General features: G+C 39.3%; 1 protein-coding gene across 2 annotated transcripts in view; it reads right to left on the reverse strand.

Moving 5' to 3' along the window:
• The window catches only part of MAPK10 (mitogen-activated protein kinase 10), a 113,901-nt gene extending 105,170 nt beyond the window's left edge, over nt 1–8,731 (reverse strand). Inside the window, exon 1 of one of the 2 annotated variants that reach the window (XM_048940959.1) lies at nt 8,651–8,731. The gene's annotated coding sequence lies outside the window, so the exon portion shown is untranslated. The remainder of the gene's footprint in view (nt 1–8,650) is intronic. The other variant, XM_048940969.1, reaches the window with a different exon arrangement.
• Between the last annotated feature and the right edge of the window lie 10,241 nt (nt 8,732–18,972).

Here is an 18,972-nt window from a genome sequence, read left to right on the forward strand (position 1 = left end):
TCCTATTGACAGTTCAACCTTTTCTTCTACTGAAGTTTGCTCCTTGAAAAACTTAAGCCCTCCCATGCACTGCCTTTTCTTAAAAGCACATTTGTTGGTAAATTATTTGTCTGGGAGATGTTTCTCTTACTCAAATTGCTTCTTGGATCACCACTCAGGCAACTCATAGATGTTTCTCGTGCTTACCAGGAGATGTTTTGCATATACAGATACCCTGTTTCATGTGTCTTGCACACAAGCAAGCCCCTGCTCCCATGAAGAAGCCGAAGCGCTACAACTAGAACTGAGATGATACCATGTCAGAACTGGCAGCAAATGATTCATTTAGTTTAGTGCAGTTGGTCCTTGCAGTTCATTTCCATAGTTCTCTTATTTTCCCAAATGGGAGAAATTACTTAATTTAAAAAGTTTGTGTAGTTAAACAATTTGAAAAGCTGGAAAGAAGTGGTTCTTCCAATCTGTGAGCAGAACGATGGTGAGCAAGAATTTCTGGACTCTAGGAGTCAAGAACTGTCAGCAAATCAAAATGAAATAACATACGAATTCTTATTTGTGCCTTAGAAAATTCATCCACAGCAAGATGTCAGACACCCAGTGCACCATATAAGGGACGCGTGCTCTCAAAGTAGAGAGAATCCTCTTCACCAATAGCCTCTTTATGGGCACAATGCCAAAGGAATGGTTGCAGTGCTCTGAAATGCTGGGTGAGGGCCAGAGAGCATGCATTGCATGAGATGTTGGGATGGAGCCTTCCTTTCCCAAACACCACGATCAAAGGGACCTTTGGCTGCCTCGTCCCAGCAGCAGTAGCTTAGGCTCTCCCAATTCCATGCCATACTGGCCAGCACAGAATTGGCAAGATAGAAACAGCAACTGGAAAAATCACATTTTCCTCCTTCTCACACAGCTCCAAAGAAAATTCAAGGTCTCTATCCAGATGCATTGCAAGGCAAAACAGACAACTGTAATTTAATGCCACTCTCTGATCAAGCTTGCTGAGACAAGCAACAAATTCAGGACAAGAGCCTTGTTAATTCCACAACATACTCTCAGCTGCTTCCATTACGTACATCTGGCAGACCAACATTTTCAAGCACCATATTTTAATATTAATTTTGGAATGCAATAACAGCTAAGTGAGGGTGATGAGCAAACTTGTCAAGCCAGACAGGTCCATAAATTCCCCAAAGGTGCAGACTGAAATTAGTCTAATTTCAAGCCAACATCTTTTCATTTCAGAATTGAAATAATAGCTGAGATACAATAGAGCCTGTGTTCTCTGGCTGTTCTGATTCTACTAATTGTGATGCTATTTGTGCTTCAAACTTACCCTGCACTTCATTGCCTGAACATACTTGTCTTTGTGTTTCATTTCATTCTGCCATATTGCAAAGGATGCCATAGAAACAGTAAGATAAAAAAGGGACACTCGAAATGAAAATTCTGCCTGAGACAGAGAAACATGGATCCCAATCTGTTTATCTCAGTGAGGAAAAAACCAATCACAGTGTCTAACTACTTACAGTGGAACAATATATCTGTTCTAGACACTCTCAGTCAAGGAAGTTGGGACAAATCTACATCCAGCATTTCAAATATGAAGCTAGACAAAGTCAGAAAACAAGAACAGCTAAAAGCTCTGCAAGTTTTGCCAGAAGTACATGACAGGCATCAATTTCATCTTGCGCTATTTCTGTAGATGGGGAAAGCAAGACTGTAACCTACCTGAATAGAAATAAAAGCTGAGAGAACTGCTAATGTTGTCTGAGAACAGTTGTAGAGGCCAATTTCAGATTTTGTTTTTCACAACCACTCTATTTTGCTGGAGAGATGCTGCAGTACCATGCTACATGTTCCATAAAAACCACTCTGTGACATTTCACACTGCACTGATGCCTATGTTTATTCAAGTGAATTGAGTCCTCACTGAGCTCTGTTATCAGCTCTACACCAACCAGGTGCCAATTCACTCCCAGCCAGGTTGCAGTGTATGATAAGCTCTAACTTATTTCTCATTGCTATCATTCAGATGAAGCAACATTAAAACAGAGCTCTGATGTGGAAGAAAATACTATTTCTTTCTTTTCATCAACATCTCTAGGTGATGTTTTGGCATGGATTCCTTCCTTCTGGTACTTCACCTCCAAGAACAAAGTTGTGAGTGCCCTAACCCTAACGTTTCAAGCTCAAACATCTCACTGATGCTTTAATATGGTTCTATACAATTCTGTCATATTGTTACTGCATCTGAGGATCCTAAAGACAAAAATAAGGTCCACTGAGCTTCACAAATAACAAGTCTTAATATCATTTACAAACTATTACCTTTGTGTATAATACAATAACGCTTCTCCCCAAGGAGACGTAAGAGCACTTCTTGACATTCAACATAGCTCAAAACATAGTTTAATAAAGAAATTATTATCTAGTGAAGTAGAACAGAAATGCCATCAACAGATAACACACCAAGAGGAATATATTTCTGAGTTCTTTCATTTTCTTGCAGTACACCATATGAAGATGCCACTGTTCAAGTATCCAACCGATTGTGGTTGGCCCACACATTTTGTAAAGTTGAAAGGCAATATATATTGAGAATATTAATTTAAGCAGTAATATAATCATTTATATTGCAACTTCTGAACAGTTATCACCTTCACATGAAGGAAACAACATTCTTTTTCTAATTACAAGATTTACAGGAACAGAACACTTTTTTCCTTCCTGCAATAAAACAAAGTACTTCAAATACCTATTAATAGAATTTATGAGAAATTCATCAAAAAGACTCTTGGAAGGCAAAAATAAGAGCAGAAAAGTTATCTAAACTGGACAGAAGTGACTGCATACACCAACTTAATAAGTAATTTTTTTACACAAAAAAATTAGATTTTTAAAAAAAGACATTTCCCCAAATAAAAAATAATTTGAAGAATTTCATTCGTAAGAATACTTACTAACTAGACAGGAAAAAGCACTGTTCTGTTTTTAATCTTTTCATAGGTATAACGTGAATTCTCACAATAAGAAGTTGAGTAATGCTTTAGTTCTGCATTTGTGCAGCTCAAAATCTATATATGTATTTTTCCTGGAGAACAGAAACATCTTTTGCCCATGTATTTGAACTAGGAGACCTCAAACCATCACCCAACCCGCAGTCATGTGGCTTTATGTTACATGTTCTCATTAACACAGAACACTCCTGAAACAGAGAGGGTTAATGGTTTTGTCATTAAAAAAAGCAAGCTGGAAGACCTGGCTTTACTACCAGTAGCAACAAATGGAAATTGCTGCCAGATACAAGCATCTCCTTCAATTTGTGCTGCTACCCAGCAGGCACTTACAGTAAAGCTTTTGTTCTGAATTGACACTGAAATGATTGTTAAAGACGACATGAGAGGAAAAAAGAAAATACAACACTCATCTCTTCCTAAGTTAACTGGGGAAAGAAGATATGCCAGTCCGTGGGATTCCTAAATACACCATAGAGTTTGAGTTCTCTTTTCTCCTTAGATAGTTTCAGACTAGCAGCAGGAATAGGAACAAATTCCAAACTAATTTTAGCTTCTTTCCTATCACAAAAAAAAAAAAAAGAATCACAGAACAGATGGACAAAATGCTGTGTGATGAAACTTTTGCCGATGACTCCTGCTCCCTACAGAAAAACTGCCTGAAATAGCCACTTAGATGCTGGCCCAGATCACTTCACTGAGCACAATCTTTGTTATGCGTCTTTAGATACTTCTAGGTTCAGTAGTAACCTCAATATCTGGGAACAGTATGTGGATCATAGAATCAGAGTGGCCTCAGTTGAAAAGGACCACAATAATCATCTAGTTTCAGCCTTTTTGCTATTTGCAGAGTCACCAACCAGTAGAACAGACTCTCCAGAGCCACATCCAGTCTGGCCTTGAATGCCTCCAGGAACGGGTCATCCACAGCCTCCTTGGGCAACCTGTTCCAGTACATCACCACTCTCTGTATGAAAAGCTTCCTCCTAAATGGATGTATCTCCCTTTCAAGCCTGTGGCTCCCTGAATGGAACCCAAATCTCAAATCTGTGTACCAATACTTCCTGTACAATTTTGGAGAGAAAATAGTGTTCAGCAACGCCTATGCATAAGCAGGCAGGGAGGATAGCAACCAACTATCCACCATTAAGCAAATAGTCATTGTAACAATACGCCTGAATCCCTTACTTTGCCTAAAAGATTGACTCCGTGTCTCTCTTCTCATCACCTTGGGTGTCCACAGCTGTACTTCAAATGGTGAAAGAAGGATCACTTAATTTCTGCAGCACAGCTAGAATAAGAGGCAGCACTCGTAGCACAATCACTTTTCCAGGCAGGGACAAACGTGGAGATGCACTGTGTGTAAGTGAATGGAAAATCCAGAGATGGAAACAAAACCAAGAAAAGTAATTCACCTGTGCAAGGAAAACAACAAGATTCCGCATTTCATTCCAAGAGCAACCCAAGCGTACTGAAGTCTCTGTGGGCACCCAAGAAAACTCAGGGCAGTGCTCCAATCACAGGGCTACTGATGTGGCAGGCACTCATCTTCACATCTTTCTCTCTTTGGTTGCCTTTATGAACAAGGCAGATGTAGTTGTGTTCAGGGAGAGACATGTTATGAATCTTTTCAGCTCTCAGCAGTCAGTTGCAGCTCACTTTCTCTCTTCTGCTTTTTGCTCACTTCCTTCATTTAATTACTTCAGGTTTGTTTGTTTTTTTTTTTCCCCTAATTGAGAAGACTTCTTTCAGAAGTATTACTGCAAACAAGCTACTTTTGCAAATATAATGAAGAAGGAACAAGACTTAAGTACAATGTTCACTGTTATTAGGGAATAATAGAACAGCTCTGCCATAAGACCTCTTCCTTCAGCCCACTCACAGTAAGCAGTACTCAAACAGTTTGTCTTAGAGAAATCAAGAGGATGGCTCAAGCCTTTTCAAACATAAAACAATCAATCAAAGCCTAGGACAGCACAACAAATAACAAGTAGCAAGCTTTCACTCCAACAGTTAATTTACACTCAGTATTTGTCTTTTGTTGATAGTAATATCTCCTTTAAGTCTTGTGCACTTAGCTTACTTAAAGTATTAACAGCCAGGTCTGCATTCCTTGAGAGCATTTTAGAAATTCATCAAGAACTCTGTTTTGACATGATCAGTTAGAGCACTATTTCAGACTTGTTAACCAGTGACCAGATAGATTTCTCATAAACAAGAACCCTGTGCTCTTCCTTGATCCCAGAAGTGCAATATCTAGCAAGACTGAAATCTCTACCTAAAAAAAAAAATTTACTTCCCACACCAACGAGAGATGCCATTTCTATTCAGCAGTGCTTGTTTCTTCCCCCCCTACCCCAATAATAACCAGAGGACTGCTCTGCCAGAGCTGGTCCATTTTCGCATCTTTGCAGAAGTATGACAACACAGTCAGGTTTAGTCACTGAATCTTTATACAGCTATGTCTCTACGTGAAAAGACAATTAGATCTAAACAATCAGAAGAAATAATCATTTATTCATGGTTTCCAAGAAAATAAACAACACTGTTTTTCTAGAACTCCTCTATATAGCAAACATTGCATATATTTTATCATATGTATGCACATCTATGTACTTATAGAGTAAGGAGCTGCTTTTCTATAAAAACATAGAAGAGCAAGTAAAAAAAAAATCTACTTTTATTTAATAATACCATAACTCTTATGATGGTTTTCCATAGAACAGAGGAAACAATTAGAATTTATTTCTCTATTTTCAAATTATTTTCATATCTAAGTCTATCAGGCAGGTATGTACAGAAGCAACACCTACAATTCTGTGATTATGCAATCTATTTTAACTGGCTCTTAAAGAGCAAGTATTTCTCCCCATATTGCTCAAATCTCAACATGGGAAAACACCGCTCAAGCCAGAAGCACAAGGTGGAACACACTGTAGATATGGCTGTTCTAATATCAGGTTCCAAATTATTGGCATCTTTGAGGAAGGCAAAGGAAAACTGACTTGTCAGTTCACCATACTTATATCCTACATAACTCATGCACTTGCTTTAGAACTTTCCTGATTCTGACACAGCACAGAAAAAGAGTGGGGTTTACTGTGGTTTTTTTGTTTGTTTGTTTGTTTGTTTTTTTGTTTTGTTCCCTCCCCCCCTCCTCCCTTCCTCCCCCTCTCCTTTTTTCAAGCTTAGTCTTTTATAGTTTGACTTTTGGTTGCAGAGGGAGAGGAAGACAATGCCAGCTTCCCTTTTTTCCCCAAGCATTCCAGAATAGCTGTGATTGTGTAACAGTCTTGAAGTAGAAGACCACCATCACCTGAAAAAAAATACTTAAAATACTCCTTTAAAATACTCCTTGGTGGCACAGAACAAAGCCAGAAAACATTTGTGGTCTAGTTACAGCCACAGCGTACTGTAAGTGTAAACCTGGCAGCCCAGTACCCTCGTGCAGTAAAGGTTTATTCTACATTTGTCTGTGTGCTCATACACAATGGCCAATGAGACATATGCAGTCCCTACCAAGTATGGTTTTCTCCATATTGCCCTCCAAAAATGCATTCTTCCATGTTGGAGTGCCAGAAAAATCCTGTTCCTCATAGAGCTCAGAAAAGCCACCATCCTGAACTCCTTGGCCATCCCTACACAATCAGAGCACGGCACCTACATTTATACAATACCAGAAACATGCATGTCTTTTGATGGCAACTACACAGACCACAAGCATGAACTCTTGCTGCCATTAACCCTCATTCTGAAGTCATCTAAGTTAGAGAAGGATTTCATGAACTGCTGTCACCAGCATTGTGCTCCTTAAACTTATACCTCCTAATATTTATTACATAAGACCTTGAAGCCCATGGATGTCTTTATACCCCACTGCAAGTCATAAAAACCTTCCAGTGAGCTCAGTAGCAATGCTCCAAGTCCTCAGGCAGACATTTATCATCTCTTAGGTAAACCCATGCCTCACAAAATAAGATTGCTCTCCTCTAACACTGCATCTTAAGAAACATGGCAGAGTATTTTCAACTCGTGACAGAAGGAGTAACACAAGAGAAACAAGGACTACAGAAATGATGCAAAAAATTGAGGGTGTGGGAGAGTTAAAGACAGCCAGTAACTACGCAAAAACACATTACAAGGTAAAATCAATAGTTAAAGACAGATTGTTAAAAAAAATAAATGGAAAGGGAGATAGTTCAAAATTACCCCTTTCCCAAACCATAATTGGATTTTTAGGTGAGCATCCACAGAAGAAACAACACTTACTGATATTTATTAAGTTAGCACAAGAGAAAACCTGTTACTCCAGTTACTGTAACAGCCCACAACAGCAAGAGCATGAAGAACTAAGGCAGAAAGGTGACACATGCAAAGTTCGTGAACATGAGAAAAGCATCTCGGCATCTGTTTTCAAGAATGAACAAAAACAAACAAACAAACAAAAACACCTTTTCACAGGCTGAAATCTGCACTTCTACATGGAGCGAGGCTGTCTGTTCATTCTGATTACAACTAATGGAATGAGGTACAGACTGCAAGCAACATTCGCTAGCATTAACACCTGTATGCACAACAGCACAATCAAAAACAACACAACACCCACAGTTTGAAGTTATTGAAACCTTTCTCGTCCATAGGTAAAGTTGAAACTGCTCAAAACCCTGGCATAAAAGATGCCAGGGAAGATAGAGCCAGGATTTATTACTCAACAACCAAACTTAAATACATAGAGAAATTAATATAAAAATGTAACCAATAGCCCTTCCAGTCCCACATGGCCAGCTGGCACTGAATGATGAGTGAAAGCACTGCAAAGTACTTTTTCTCTTGCTTTTATATCACTGCAGTTTTTATATGCAGTACATGGCACATTGCCACTTCCATTTTTGAGTGCAAAAGCCTTGCACAGAGAACAGGGAGTACAGCCAATAGAACCAGATCTACTGGGGACTTCAAATGAAAATTCATTGTTTCACACGTGAAAAGCAATGATATTTTTTTCTTTATTTACTCCTGATGTTCAACATTAATTATTTAATCAAGCAAACTAATAGGAGAAGCATATCTAAAAAGGCATCTGTTTGTAAACTCTGCTTAAAACTCCCTTTTTCAAAGACCTTTACAGATACCTACGTATGAATGGCAGAGTTTACAACAGGTGAAGGCACAGAGCCATCCCATCTCAACACCCCCAGATTCCAGAGAAGTCGATGCTCTCAGCCTTACCAACCATCTGCAGAACCCTGCAGTCTTTATAAGTTCTAACCTACTTGATGGTGCACCAAGCAGAAAAATCACCTGAGGTCAATACTCAGCTCTACATCGCTTCCATGCTGTCTTGGAGAGGTCAGTCTCAAAATAAGAATGTTCAGGTAGGGCTAGATGGGGCACTGAGAGGGCATAGTGGGTGGGGCTAGATAGTCTTAGCAGTCTTTTCCAACCGTAAGGCTTCTATGATTTTAAAATGGATATTTGTGCATGAACACCACTAGAGGTAGCATTTTCGACCAAGAAAAATGCATGACATATTCCACACATAGAGAAAAATGAGAGTAAACGTAGCTGCTTTAAATAAGTTCAGGATAACCCAAGCAAGATAGAGGTCACAATCTGATAATAAAGAAGGAATTGCTTACCCTTTTCCAAGGATCAGGGCTCCTCAAACACTCCCAAGGAAGCAATCTCCAAATAGAGAACCTTCCTATGTGGCAGCCAGCCCTTAAATGAGATTAGGGACTTCCAATCACACAGGTGAGTTGCTTCCACCTGTGCTCCCAGGGCAGGCTACACCCCTTCACCAGGTGCTCAATCACTTGTTCAAGCCCTGATATAACAGTTTCCATACACCATGTAATCGCAAACAAGCGAGCACTCAAATGATACTAAAAATTCCCATTTTTACTAGTACAGAGCAAAGGGAAGTGCATACCACCTCCAGGTGAACCACTGATTCAACTTATAAAAAAGAATACAACAGCCAAAAGCAGCATTTACAGCAGCGATGTAGGATGCTGGGTGGATTTTTTTCATTCTGTATCTGTTGATGTAAGAGTCAAAGTATCCTTCGCATGTCTTTGTTGTTTGGTTTTTAAAAAGTAACCGCAGAACACAGAACTGCACAGACCAGGACAGCCACAAAGGACAGAAGAGACACTCAGTACTCAAAGCATAGTTTCAAAGCATAATCCTTTATGCCAAGGGTCTCCATTTGTAAATGGCAAAGAATATACACACCTTGTCAAATTTCTATAACAAATATGAAGGCATAAGACTTCAGATTATTCCATTCATCCCACAGCTTGTCAATAGCTTATTTCTGTCTGCATTACATACCACACTGTACCTGTGGTGCTTTGTCTTGAACATTTCCTCCTTAAGCATTTGAATTCCTACTGAGCAGGACAAACAGGCAGATTATGAGACAGCATCCCTCTCTCAAATACCACGGTCTCCTAAACACATTCTAGAAAACTGGTAAGCAGGTTAGAAATCTGAAAATAAAAGGATAAGAGCAAGAGAATTAAAATCAATACACTTCATGTTAACAGTCATGCTGTCAGCATACTGTCAACAGTATGTCAGCTTCACAGTATTATGTGAGCATTGCAAAGCATGATTATTGGTGCTGCTGATACTAATTGTTGCACCACATCTACCAAAACAAGCAAACAAAACCACCAAATGATACTTCATTTACAAAGCCAGATTCACATTTATGGGGTTTTGGTGCAGAAGTCCAACTACTTACTGGATTTCCCATGCCAGAGTATATCAAGCGTTAAATATCTCATGTTCCTAAGGGGTATGTTGGTTACAGAAGTGGTTAATAAAGGTTTTCAGGATTGTTTCCAGCCAGGTTATGATCCCTTGTTTTCGAGCACACTCCCTGTGTATTTTACAAGACAGCTGTTAAGCACATTGAGTGCCATTAAAGTATGAAGGAGTTGTTACAGCTGCAGCAATTGCAAGAGGGATATATGCTGTTCTTTGCTTCCAAAGAGGAAATTATGCAAGGACACACATCATATTATAAAATTAGAATTACTGGATTAATCTGAGCATTAAATCCCTGAATGTCAATCAGATTCTTCCAGAAATCCTCATATTAATCCAGGCTGTCTGTTCACTAAATAAGTAGCATCCATGGGGGCTTTGACCCACACACCACAAAAATCGACTGGCGTGACTAATTAAAAAAGCAATAATGACAGAGTGTTAATCCTTAGCTTACAATTTCCTCCGTGTGAAAAATCCAAAACTTCATGACTGTTTGGATGCTTGATAGGTACAATACTGCATAGCTGCAGGAGCTTGACTAAAGCAGCAGCAAAAGAAAGAAAAAAAAGTAAAACAAAACCTCATGTTGTGCATGAGGAGATTCAGGTTGGATGTAAGGGGAAAAATTCTTCTAAGGAAGAGTGGTGAGCCATTAGAACAGGCTGTCTAGTGGCATCACCACCCCTGGGGGTGTTGAAGAATCATGGAGATGTGTCACTGAGGGACAGGGTTAGTGAGCATAGCGGGGATGGGTGGGTGGTTGCACTAGCTGAACTTAGAGGTCTTTCTAATCTTAATGGCTCTACAGTTCTACTTAATAAATACTGGAGGTGGTTTTAAGGAACAAACTCAGATACTCTTCCCTGATTACAGCCCATGGAGAATAATTCTGGCTGTTCACATTTATTCCAGAGGGGCATCACCTTGTTTTGTCTGGCTTTCCTCAGGAGCACAGCTATGTGTATGGGCATTGCTGAGTCACTGCCTGAACCCCTGATTGAGCACCTGGGGAAAGGACCCAGTCAGCCCTGGGAGCACATGTTGTATAAGGTTGAATAAAACAATATATGAGCTGAAACTTAGGTTTGTTTCCATGAACCAAAGTGCAAATTGTGCTTACAACAAGTGCGCACTGTAAGTGTAGACTTACAGAAATAAATTTCTAGGTTCACAGCAGTTTTATTAAAATAAGGACATCAAAGATTAAATAGTCTTACAATTTCTCCCATGATTAACATTTTGGGTGAAGAAATTTTTTCCAAGTGAGATAACTGCTTTTATTCTCTGCCAACTTGGTTATGCTAATTTTAGAAGTAATTCCTGATTGTTATGACTGCTATTTGCATTAATTATGTTGTACTGCTTTTCAAGAGATGTGCAATTCAGAGCAAGAATGCAGTGAAACATTAATAGGCATGTATGTGAGGTGGGGCGGTATGCGGTGATGTGTCACGCCAGCACTTGTTGGCTTAAAATTGGGGATTAGCATCCCCAGAGCTGGGCAGAAAGTCCTCCATCTAGAACACCTCCCCATCTACTGAGAACTCTTAGCACTTAACCAGAATAGAATAAAGTCAATCATTCAGCACAGCTCTCGTCACAACTACGTGCGTGGTTGTGCTCATCTCTCCTATGTGCCCCCGTTTCTGCATGTGCTGGGATGAGTGCCAAATGTGCACCGCCTCCTTTCTGAGCATGCCCATGCAGTAGATGTAGGGACAGGATTTTCCAGGAAGTCCTCCTGGCTTCTTTACTTCCTAAGAAAAGGGAGTTCTGGGTCTCTTGGATGAGGAATACTCCCCCTGTGAGAGACAAGTGTTTCTGGTCTCACCTGTGCGTCCCCCAAGGACTGCCCCAAAAACCCAGATATTGCACCCCCTTCAAGCACTGATTGCATGACAGGAATAGCATCATTCTTAACACTAGTGAACTGGGTCCTTCCAAGCAGTTTAAACAGCTCCTGAAGGACTAATTCTGTCCTTGGCTTACATGGAAAAAAACACAAACACAAAAGCCTACTTTCCATTATTCTAATAACATTCTGGGCTCTTGCTCCCTTTCTGCTCCCATTTCAGCCAAGTCACTGACTTACATATAGGATGGAAATGATACCGTTGAAGCTGTATGGACATTTATACTTAGGTTTTATTGGGCTGTCAGGCACGTGGTGCATTACTTGATTTCAGATTTCAGACAGTAAGTCCAGCAAAGATTTTTTTTTTCTTTTTTTTTTAATGTAGACATTGCCAAGGGAAAAGAGAAAGAAAAATCAGTATTTCCATTCACCGTGGAGAATGGTGGTATTTTACACCTGTCATGGACTAATAATACATTGCCAATCTTTTTCAAGTTTGCCTTCATTTAAGAGGGTTCCAGTGCTGATACCCAACTGCAGAGAAATCTGCAAATCAATTGGCTTTAATGGCTCTACTGCCTGAGCTTAGCATGAAGATCTGTTTTGTGCTTGTGCAGAACCAAGCTCACTTTGTCACACTCTGTCACACACCTTCAAACACTACAGCAGACAAATGTATTTTATTATTCCTTTATATTAGAACTGAGGTCACACGCTCCTTCTGCATGTCCTACGCAGGCAGTTCAGCTCCACCCAAACTCAACTCCTTCACACAGAAGCTTTCCCAGTGCCCCATGGTACATGTACGGACACCATTTTCAACAACCAGCAGTGATTACTGCTTTTCAAAGGTTTTTTTTTGTGAGTTGTAATTTTTACTTAGACATTTCATTGCAAGTACCCTAAGTAAAGCGAGCAAAAAACCCTCAAATGTGCATAAGGTAAAAAAAGAGTCACCCTGTAGCCTCTTCTACATGTGATGCAATGGCAAGCAGAAATACAGAACGAGCACTCCACAGCCAAATTTCATTACCCTCATTTTGTAAATTCTATCTTCAAGTTTAATATTTAGGCTGCAGCACCAGGAATGGCCTTTTAAGCTTTCAGTCTTCTGAGAGGCTGCCATCGTGTGGCATTTGGGGATGCTGTTCACCGCCTCAAATAAATGGCTTGTACATGCTCTAAAGTGAATGTAGTGTGCATACACAGGATGCTTCATAAGTAGATAAATACTTTCTCATTCCTATTCAGTAGCAGCTTCAAGACAAGGCTGTGACGACTTCTGTGTGTCAGTTGTATTGTAGTGCAGTTCATGAGCTGGGGCTCAGCTGAAGAACTTTTATTTCCATCAGAGAAGCAGTGAACTTGAGCATATATTCAACTTCATACGCATTATGTGGTACTGCTGTCATATTAAGCCATAAATCCCAAATGCTAAATGTGCTGTGCACCATCTCAAGAACCACTTCTCATGATTGCTTCACTCCTTTCACCTATTTTTCACTTGATTTGGACTATGGGTGGAGGGTGACAGGCAATCCCATAGAGCTCATTCCTTCAGTCAGTAATGCGTATTTCTGGATAAATCAATGGAGTTTTAGAATGAGAACTTAAGGATTTTACCCTGTGCCTGGTGAACTGATTCAACTTCAGTTCTTGCTTTGTTTGTTTGTTGTTTATATAACTTTATACAGTACCAAGCAGTACAAATTTCTTCTGACACAGCATTTTTCACTGTAAGACAGATGGAGAAAATTAATTTTGCTCTTGCTGGTTGTGTTATCAATAATCTGTGTATACAAGTCAGGAACAAGTCTGTTGTATTTTCATTCCTTCCTGAGGACAGTAACACAACTTTAACCCTGCCCTAAGAATACTTCCTCCCCAGCTTTTTTCCTTTTTCTTCCCATCAGATTGATACTTGGTGAAGAGCACAGCAACATGGTATAGAAAAGGGTGTTGAGGTTGGACAGCAGGAAACACTGATTGCTAGGCAGACAGTGCATGCAGTTTTTCTGCATGGGAAACATGAGAACATAAGATTGTCTGTACATAACTTCCAGGAGGCTGTACTAAAGGAGCTACTTAACACCTGCTTTGAAATGTACAATTTACATATATCTGAGCTTCCAATCTAGCATTCTAATGAAACTTTTGTATGTCAATCAATTGGCTTTGAACTCTCTTTTGGGGAACACCTTACAGTGGTGTTGTTCCAATCCAGGAAGTTTTTCGCACAGAGAATTCATATCAGATTGCCAAGTGTGCAAAAACAGTAAGGAGTAGGTACATCATGTCAATTCAATGACTGTGTCCTCCTACAATATATAATTTAAATAAGAAGTAAGGTGGCATGGTAAGCCATGTCTCTTTAAATGATACAGTAGTAAGGCCTTGAGGATTTATGGTTCAATTAGAATTAGGCAGTTGAAAGTTTGGGGTCCAGTCAACAGCTTAAAAAGAGAAGTATGATGAAAACAGTCAGACCCAGTATAGCTCCAACACCACTCTTCTAATCCATCCTTCTTTGGAACTTTACTTCTATAGCTCTATGTATCTGTTCTCACCTTCTGACACTATCATTTATGACCACTTTTTGCTTCTCCCTTGGAAACGGTTTGACAATCTAAAACGGCTGCTATCTTCTCTGGATGGAGCACTACGAATTTAAGAGGGCTATAAAAAGATGCAATCAATGAAGAGAATTGCATGCCACTGCGAGTGTTGGCATTTGAAATTTCAAGCTTTATTTGTGGCTTGGCTCCATACAGAGTAGATACCTGACAGTTTGCAATTTGACATGACTTTGGCCAACAGGTGAGTGGTGATTCGTAATGAGTTTGGAAATAATCACAATTGTTCGATAGTGCACTTTGAAATGCACCAAGTGACACTCATATCTATGGATATGAGTATCATCAGGAGTTATTTTTCACTTTTTTATAAGAAAGAAACCACATAAAGTGATCTAAGACTTATTTTTTCTCCACGTGCAATTAAAAACTGTTTTTTTTTTTCAACTCTTTCACTAAAAAATCAAAAATGAAAAAATAAAAAGGCACCACCACAAAACCCAACAGATTAAACTGTAGTATTTACCTTCAAAGTGTAGGAATAGTGATCTCTGAGCACTCTGCTGATAGCAAATGCTGTCCAACGCATACTGGAACTTTTTCAAATGATTATATCTTTCCTTAACATCTAGGTCAGCACAGCAACCTGAACTGAGGCACAGCACACCATGAAGATCCTGGCCGAGGACAGTTCTCTCTGCTTTGCTTATTCACGCTCAATAGCATTTTCATGAAAGTAAATAATTCTCCTCATTTTTTCTACTCTAAAGTAAAAAGGATGTTCAGATGAGAGATCTGCATCTGCAAGGTCTTCTGCCAGGGTCACCATCCCAGCTTGTCAGTCTCAGAGTTTCTGTGGCAGGAATACTGTATCAGAACAATTATTTTGCACGTACAGAAAAGAGAAATTGCTTTCTCCTCTGATAATAATCTAATTAATTCGAACAGTTACAAAACCAGGGGACATTAAAAGAATTTGAGAAGTCTTCAGGCAAGGAGTAAGAAGATGACCAAATCATGCTATTCAGCAAAGTACTGTATTACAAACATCTAATGGAACGCTCTTGATAGCTAGCCAAAAGAAATGCACACATGGTGGCAGAGCTAAATTACCATGTCTCACAAAACAAGGTTATATATTACAGAATGGAATACCTATGCTTTTTTGGAGAAGTTTCAAGCTTACTGTTTCCGTGGTGCAAAGTGAATTTGCAGAGTTGGTTACCTGCAGCCTTCCCTTTAAAACTGGTTATTTCCCTTCTTTAAGCCTCAGGATTTTTTCTTATTTGATGTTTAATACTCTCCATGCTTTTAAGTGTCCCTTGTGGTTCTTCCTCATCTGTGATAGAAAATGTAACCACCACTAATGCAACGTGGGTCTTACTTACATTCATAAAAATGGCAGCAGACGCTTGAATATTTATAGACTGCAGCAGCTTAAGATAAATATAACATGATGTATTTACATAACACCAGTTTAAAAGGCCAACAATGCACTCAGTGTGTAGGCACTGATTCAAGACTCTGGATGAGAGGCTCACAGCCTGTGGTAAGCCCCACTCCTCCTTCCTTCTCTTCAACCTCACTCTTTCTCAAAGAATTTGGGGTTTTGTTTTGGGGAATCTACGAGCCTCATAGATTGCACTGAAAACTGGTTGGAGTCTGCAATGTAGCAAGGAGGCAACAGATGCTTACACAAATTTTTCTTTAAGTTTTAACTCCCCCACCCCAAAATAGTATCTTAAAGCTTAAAGCCCTTTCTGTTCTGTATGTTAATCATGAAAGTAGAATTTTTTGCTGAGATTTAAGGCAGTAAAAGCAACTTTTTCTTTTGCTTTATCGCTTTAGAAAACTAGCAATTCCCATACTGAGCTAATTTTATATGCCTAGTAATGGCATTCAGTATTAGGAGCTAACACTGGAATTGCAGGTGGTAAAGAATCTAAAGACAGAGCTGCCTTTTTATTTTTATTATAATTATTATTATTATTACATTTGTTTGTTTTAAGGAAGCTATTGTTAAGGAAGCCTGCAGATGTACTCACATAATTTCAGTAGAGCATGTCAATTCTTGCTAAGAGCTCAGGAATTCAGGCTTTATTCAAACATCTATTTCCTGGATTTGGATCACAGTTGTTTATATTTGCAAGGTTTATTCTGCAGCTACTTTTATTTTTAGCATTAAATCATTCTCTGTAATTTGGCTTCATCCATGCAGATACTTGGCCCAAGCGACTCGCACTTTGCAGAAAATCTAACAGAGCATTGGAATTAGTAAGTAAAAAGAAGTGTGGGAAGATTCTAGCAGTGAGTATCAGTAACCCATGAGGAATTGTACTTAGAATTGTCCAAGAGGAAATTTTACAAGGATAAAAAGGCTATTGTCAAGTGTGAAGTCAAGCTCCAACGATGACCTCCAAGATGTTCTTCCTCATCCAGAGCCGAAAAGGAAGAGCACATTTGGAGTTTGCCTTGAGGACAGAATTTATCCTTACATTCATCAAGAGGAAAAAGGTTTTGCCTTGTGAGGAACTGCCACTTTCCCAAGGTAGGAAGCATGCTTCCCTGACATTTTGTTGCTTCAACTCTCTGCCTAGTCTCTGATAGAAGTGAAACAGTTTGTGGTTCAACTTTTTTGTGGTTCAATTCTTTTCTGTTCTGCATTTATGGGCACTACCAGTTAGCAGGTTTTTGGTTTGGCTTGACGGTCCTGTATGCATCTGATTTAAGAGCTATATCTTACAAGCTGAGTTTAAATGGGCTGTTTTACCAGATTATGCAGTTTGACACAAAGATATGCCTGGCTTGTCTTCCAGAGTAGACAGAAGGGAGAGTTGGTTTTATAGCACAGAAGGTTTAGTGTTTCTGCTTCCATATCACTCGACTTTGATTGCAGAACATATACTGAAGGCAGATAAGAGGAACTGTCCTGTATTTTCTGCATAGCTGCTGCCCTTGTGAACTGAGATTACTAGAGACACTTTAAACAATTAAATAGTCAGTCTGATTACGTAGTAAATCATTCAGACTGAAATAGACTTTGTAGCGATGCAAACCATAAGACTGCTGCATGGGAGCCTGCAGGTTCAGCAGGTAGGTACAAAATGAGATAGACCTGGGGAAAAAAAAAAAGTCTGCTCATCTCTGTGCATATTGTATATTTGAGACACAAATGAAATTCACTGTAACATATGCTAAATCCTTCAAGGTTTTTCATTACATAGGGGCAAGATGGACACATCACGCTATTGCAGTTTGAAGTGTGGCACGTTTACAAGGGTAGCATCTCAATGTTTTCACTGTGTTTTCTGAGAAATTTATCAAGAGCTATGCTTTGAAAAAAGGTCTGTGACATTTTTTTTTTTTTTTTTTTTTTTTTTTTTTTACAAAACACACATTACTACACAAGTTCTAGGTAGATGAATTTAAAACACCTTCAAGAAAGTAATTGCAATAATGTCTTTAGCAAAGCCAGCATGACACCCAAGAGCAGAATGTTCGGCTTAGTTCTTGATCTCCCCATGATATACTACTTTATCCAGAGATGAAACAACAAGCAGAAAGAACTGTGGCAGGATTGGTCCTGGGTCTTGCCTAAAAGGTAGAAAGTTTAAAAGAGGAGAGGGACAGGAGAGGAGCCAGCAAAAGATTTAGGATCAGCAATTTATGAACTTAAACTGTCATTCATGCGTTGAATAGAAATGAGTAGTCATTCCTCCCAGAAGCATGGGGAGATCAAGGTAGCTGCTGCATAGGAAATGATAGAGGAGCGCTCTGCATTTGTTGTGCCACTGCCTTCTCCAATACAGCAGTGCTGGTCTCTCACTCCGGCCCTCCAACCTATGTTTATGTAAACCATTCTCTAATATCTTATTTCTTTTGAGTTTGTTTGGTGTTTTTACATGCACACTGTCAGCGTGCATCTGTTGACTGCATGAGTCATGTGGTTTGGACTGAATGAATTAAATTCAGTTTGCAGGTAACAAAACAGAAATTCTGTTCTCTTGCAGTTTTTCACGCTGGCGCAGGACTGAAATCATCTCCCTATCAAGGAATGTTGGTTGTAATCCACCCTGGACTCTAAATAAAACCTTAGAGAATTGAGTCAGGCCCTGTGTAAATTAGAGAAACCTGTGCTTCCATTTGACTCTTCATTTTCAAACCCCACTGTATTTTACTAGCAGAATTTTACTGCTCAACCAAAACCTTCTCTTGGTTTGACTCCATCTTCCCAGCCCAAATCAAAGTCATTCTCCTGATGCGTTCTTCAGCGCTCAATGCACACCTATTTACTCTGTATCCCTCTTCTGAAGAATTTATTTCAAAATCAATGCAGAATTTGCACCTAGTGGTCACAACCCATTATTTTCCTTTTTTTTTTTTTTTTTAAAATTCCTAAGGGGGAAATCAGAATTTGCAACTATTATTTTTAGGTCTATTCACCAACACAGGCATTAATTTCCTTCCAACCTGTGACTTTTTATTGCATTTGTGAGTTGCAGTGTATTTGGCTCATCACAGTAACATCTAGGTTAATTAAAGTATTGAAAACCAGGACCAGCATACTGAGAAGCATGACTTACCCAAGGCATGTTTCAACATGTCATTATGGTTCTATTACAGTGCACTGGAATTGAAGTTTGCACAAAACAGAGAGCGTACCTAGACCCATGCAAAGATACCACAGCTGAGTTTTCATTTCTCTTTTCCCCCTTTGCCTAAACAGTAAAACTCAACACAGGAGTAGAACACA

The sequence above is a fragment of the Lagopus muta genome, chromosome 4 (genome assembly GCF_023343835.1).
Source record: "Lagopus muta isolate bLagMut1 chromosome 4, bLagMut1 primary, whole genome shotgun sequence".
NCBI lineage: Eukaryota > Metazoa > Chordata > Aves > Galliformes > Phasianidae > Lagopus > Lagopus muta.